Source organism: Morone saxatilis, unplaced genomic scaffold (genome assembly GCF_004916995.1).
Source record: "Morone saxatilis isolate NCDOM2014 unplaced genomic scaffold, NCSU_SB_2.0 Contig8, whole genome shotgun sequence".
NCBI lineage: Eukaryota > Metazoa > Chordata > Actinopteri > Moronidae > Morone > Morone saxatilis.
This window is the reverse complement of record NW_023340257.1, coordinates 27,453,475-27,459,204: the sequence shown is the minus strand read 5'-3', so window position 1 is coordinate 27,459,204 and position 5,730 is coordinate 27,453,475. Positions and strand designations below refer to the sequence as shown.

At 41.0% G+C, this 5,730-nt stretch overlaps 1 pseudogene; it reads right to left on the bottom strand.

The window, feature by feature from the left end:
• Window positions 1-32: 32 nt before the first annotated feature.
• Window positions 33-5,730, bottom strand: part of LOC118341327 — a 7,853-nt pseudogene continuing 2,155 nt past the window's right edge.

Sequence of the window (5,730 nt, the reverse complement as noted above, 5' to 3'; positions counted from 1 at the left end):
TTCCCCCCTATACGGCGCCCCTGGGTGGAGGGTTAAAGCACATTCAGGTAGTCAGGCAGCACCGTTAATGTTCAGGTGTCTGTGAAGATGTATCTAAGGTAAACAGACAATCTCATTCACTGCAGGTGAAGAGGATTTTTAATAAACGTTATGTTTATATATGCAAATCAGGTATTACATAATACAACTGTGCAGCTTTGTGTACACTGGATGAATTTGTTCATTATGAAACAAGTTGGTTTTTACATTTTTATTTGATTGTTAATATTTGCCTTTAAATGTAAAGAATTGTTTCTAAAACTGACTATTATTTTGAAAGCTCACACAGTCTTTGGAAGTGTCTTAAACCTGCATTCTTTCTAACAGCCAGCAGGGGGAAGCTCCACTCTAATAGTACTGAGTCTTAGAGAGAGAGAGAGAGAGAGAAAGAGAGATGTGTCCACGTTTGCAGCTTTAATTGATTTTTCGTCCACTTGGGGGCGATGTAACGAGCTCATGAAGCTGAGCTGGTTGGTAAACAGCAGCACAGAGTCAGTTACTGTTGCTGTGTTATGACTTAAATAATAATAAAAGGAGGGAGGAGGAGAGTTTGATGGTGCGATGAGGAAGAATCACAGACACGTTTTCATGCTCCAATAACGTTTGTCTGAGGTTCCTCTGGAAACACAAAGTGGTGCAGAAATGATTCAACAAATCCTGTGGTTCTCCCTGGTAAAATAAACCTGTTTGTGTCTTTATGTTTTCAGCTTTTATTTGATGTTTTTCTCTCTTACACGTTGTATTTATATGAATAGTGTGACTTTTATAAGGACAGCTTTCTTTACAATGACAGAAACATAGAAGCATTTACTTTAATAGAATACTCACATATACACGTTACTATATGTCCATCAGAGTATTTCTTTGATTTCTAGTTTATATTTAACTGTTTTCTTTCTCTTATCCTTTATTTATCGACTTATTGTTTACGTTCCTGTCCTTTATTTAATATAACCATCCCTTAACCTTTCTTGTTTGTTTGGATTTGGTTTGTTTTTTCTTTCTTTTTCTTTTCTTGTTACTTTTCTTTTCTCTCTTGTTTGTTCTTTTTTTCTTGGTTTTTGTTGGGTAATGTTTTGTTGATGTAATATCTCACTTTGTACCTTTAATCTGTGCGTCTGTGTCGAAGCACTCTGCAGTAAAAGCAGCACATGATAATAATGTATATATCTGTTTGGACTCAAAGGGTCGAGGTGAAATAGATCCTGTACCTGCAACGAAGCACATTTCTGAATGAGTTCTGTTTGTCACTGTTGTTGTCGGTGTTGTTGTGGCACACCTAAATCAAACTTCCTCCTTGCTGATGGTACAAGCTGCGGCCACATTCAGCAGGACGCCGTGAGAACGAGCTGATTGAAGCGCAGACAGGAGGAGTAAATGTTCAGTGAGAACATTTCATTATAGTTATAGAACTCACCACTTTCATTCAGATTCCTTTAATATAATAATATTAATAAAAACACTAATAATAAGTATTCTGATGTAACATACACAATATATATATAGCCATGTAAAACGCATCGTAATATATCTTTTTTTTTTAAATATTGAGTATTAATGTAATGAGATATTGTACACATAGATAATGTTATATATAACTATAATGCCTGTATCTTGAAAGACAACCTGTCCTTTATTTAAAGTCCACTTGAAACAGGAAGCAGAGAAATGCTTATTTACGTATTTTCTGTAAAAAAAAAAAGTTTAGGGTAAGTAAGCAGTTAGGGAGGGACTTGTTGCAGGGTTTTTTAACCAGGTTTGGCACCCAGGGCTAACTCAGCTAACTAGCTAAAAGTATTCAACATTAGCTCCCAGTGAACAGCAGGTCCAGACCGGGACTAATGCAGCATCTGATGCTGACGGAGGACAGTTTGACTGCAGGTAATAAAGGACTGAGGTGCTGGCTAACTGGGTATCGGCATCTAATATTACGGTTAGCGACAGTTAGCTTCTTTTAGCAACAAGTCTATCTGGAAACTCCATAAATCAAATCATGAACTTTTCGCCAGCTCTCGGCTAATCTAAAAATGGGCACAGAGGTGGAGCTGAGGCAGATGAACGAAGACTGGTTACTGAAAACAGCAGGTTGGTGATCACTCACTCCTTCATGCCTGTTTTTTTAAACAAATCATCTGGCAAAGTCAGGTTAACGGACCTCTGAATCGCTGCCTAAATCCAACCAGTCTACGAGTACTACTTGAGTTCTCAATGTAACAGCTTTCAGAATGCCTAGCTTGAACCGGAACGCAGTTTGCTGATTGCTTACGTGACTTCTGTGCAATGACGTCCTTCAAACTTTCAGTAACAGAATCCTCTTCCTTCCACCAAAGTGCAGCAGTAAATAATCCAACCACAAGTCTGTTAGAATCCAATAGATTTCTGCACATATTTTCAGTTGTGATTGTTGTTTGTTAGCTTTAAGCTATAGCACGCTGGCCTGTTTTATGGACGTGGTGAGCGACGACTTCCTGTTGATCCTAGTGGAGCTCAACCGTCCGTCGCTGCTCCTCCTCTCAGTTCTTGCTCCTTGCCCTGTCGCGACCTCTGTGGTGCTGAAGCACCCTCCTCAGGCCCAGCTGAGCCCGGAAAGCCTTGCAGAAGATGAAATAGATGAGCGGGTCCAGGCAGACGTTGAGAACCGACACCATGATGCTCAGCTCCTTCAGGAAGAAGAACGTCTGGCTCCACGAGCATTGCCACTCCAGTAACGCGTAGGGAAGTCGAAACAGGTGGTAAGAGACGAAGCAAACGCAGAAGACACTGACCAGAACCAACATGTTCCTGCGGGACTTGGCGAGCTTCTTGTTGCTGGGGGATGTGGGCTGCCTCTGCTGTGCCAGCGACAGCCTGGCACAGCAGTGCTGTAGTAGAAGTGCTGTAGTAGAAGAAGACCAGGGACAAAAGGACGAGCAGGAAGATGGCGGCGGAGGAGGTGTGGATGATTTTGTAGTACAGGCTGAGCTGTTTGCTGTACTGGACTTCACAGGGCACTGTGGCACCAGAGGGAAACGTTTCCTGGGTGAGGAGTGACAGGATGATGTAGATGCCCAACATGGCCAAGAGGACACCCCAGGTTACCGTGGAGATGATGTGGGCGCCTCGCACTGTCTGCAGGATGTGAGTTCCCAAAGGATGGACGATCTTCAGGTACCTAGTGAGATCAGAGGAAGGTGTCAGGAGATTAATCACAACCAATCCTGTGATCAGTGTGTAACAGTGTATTGATATATAGATACTGCTATCCAGACCAGTCCTACCTGTTAGCTGCAACATAACCCATAAACAGGATGCTGGCATACATGTTGAGATAGAAGGTGGAGGCACCAAAGCTACAGAAGACCTGATGCAACGGTGTGTAGCAGCTGATAAAGTAAATGATCCGGATGGGAAGACAGAGGCTGATCAGGAAGTCGGCAGCTGCCAGGTTCTTCAAGTAGATGGTGACACTGCTGGACGCCTGCTGCTGAGCTCGGCAGAAGTAAACCTTCAGGGTGAAGCCGTTGAGGAACAAACCCACCTCCAGAGGAAACAGGGACAAGACAGGACATTTACAGTTGGGATTTGATTCAACAGTTGGGGTCAATTCTTCTGAAACTGTTCCAACAAAGCATTGTGTTTCTCAATCTGAGTATTTGAGACTCACCAGAAACACCAGACTGTAGAACACCATGAAGGAAACATAGGCCGAGGGGTCGAAATGATTGCAGTGAGTTGAATCATTGCTGTTCATCAGGTTGGACACTGAGGACTGGTTGAAGGACGGGGTCACACCTCTAAGGTTGCTCATGTTTCTGGATGTTCTAAGAGTTAGAACCCAAACAAATGCCCTACGTAAGTGTTAGAAAGTGGTTTAAAACTCATCCGTCTGCATACAACAGTGTTCTTAAACCTTTTCTGGTGTATCCCCCTTCAGAAGCCAAAAAGAGTTGCTCAGAGAGGAAAGGAACAACCTCAGGCATGACATTAAGACAGCCACAGAGACCATTTCCCCAACAACTCGAGACCCAGGCCGAATTTGAAATCACAGACTATAAAAGCAAACTTTGTTGTGCACCCACTACTAATACTCCTTGTTGAATGAACTCAACATATTTTATGCACACTTTGACTGGGTGCTCCAGGGATAATATAGTGACTTGTCTGGTGAGGGTGAACATGGGCAAGGCTGTCGGCCCTGATGGCATTCCTGGGCCTCTCAGGGTATTTGGGGCCCTTGCTGACATGTTGTCTGTGGCCCTGGCCCAAACTAGGTCACCAACCTGCTTCAAGCTGGGCACTGTGATGGGAACTTACTTCTGTTGACCACAGATTCACATGTGGTTTCATGCTGACTGTTGATCTGCAACATGAGCAGCAACATAACTCAGATAAAGGATGCAGTACGATGCATGATGCAGGAAGTTTTTAAAACCCAGGAAATATTTTTAACAAAGTTAGTCCAGCTGAAATGAAGACATCCTCAGTCGTATTGTGCCCCTATTTAATTATTTTATTGCCAGTTATGTTGCTTCTCATATTTTACATCAACTGTCATCAAGAAACCACTGGTGAGGTCTGTGGTGAACAGAAGTGAGTTCCCATCATGCCCCATATATAGATAATAACCTTATCAGAGGGGAAGTGTTAATCTCATGATCATGAGAACATTTATTTTGTCATATGTCACAGCCTGAAAAGAAACATGATTTATATATTAATGTTAGCAACAGAAAACTAAACACCCAAAACATTTATGTACACTGCTGTTGGGGTATATCATTCTCCTCTGATCAACATACTCTGTAGGCTACTTTCTCTAAACTCAGTATTAGTTTAATCTCCTAGATCTACTGAATATAGCTTGGAGGACACACTTTTTATGGTGGGCAAGAAACCCCTTTTCCATCACTTTGCAAAAATAGCAGCTGGAGGCTGAGGAGTTACTAGATAAGTCCAAATATTTACATGTTGACCTTGACTTGACCAAAACATACGCAGAAGGGAAACTGGGGAAAATTTACTATTTTTGGCTAATTTGTCATTGGAATAATTTTATATTGGATTAAACCATGGCAAATACAGTACATACAGGATAAGGTTGCTTGTTTTGAATTATGTTATATATTTTGAAGATTGTCTTATTATAAGGGTTGACATTAAGAAAACAGGATATTGAATAATAGGATAGAGTAGAATAATAGAATAATAGGTCTGTGGGGCGAGGATTGGGATAGCATGAAAAATATTTATGTTATATTAAGTACATACTCTACCAGGTAAGTCATCTGCATAAAATTGTTTTATGACTTGTTTTACCCCTAGTAATACCCCTGAGTCTACTCTCTGATCTGATACCAACTGCCAATGGTTCAATTGTAATGTTGGTAAAAGACAACATCCGTGCCTTCGTAACACAATGAAGCATAAACTTGATGTGCATTTTCAGCCAATAAATTGTTTTCTTGAAGACTAAAATTGTTTATTTGTTTTATTTTTTTCTGCCAAATAAATATTAAACTCTGATAAACACAACAACCAGATAGTCATGAAGACTAACTAAATCTGAGGGGTCACAAAGTTGTTGTTTTTTTTTTTTGGGAGGACTTTCAATTCAAAACAGAGAGAAACAGAGAGAGAGACAGACAGATGTACAGCAACAACAGTAGCAACAACTACATTAATAGTAATGATCGATGATGATCATGAAAAAGA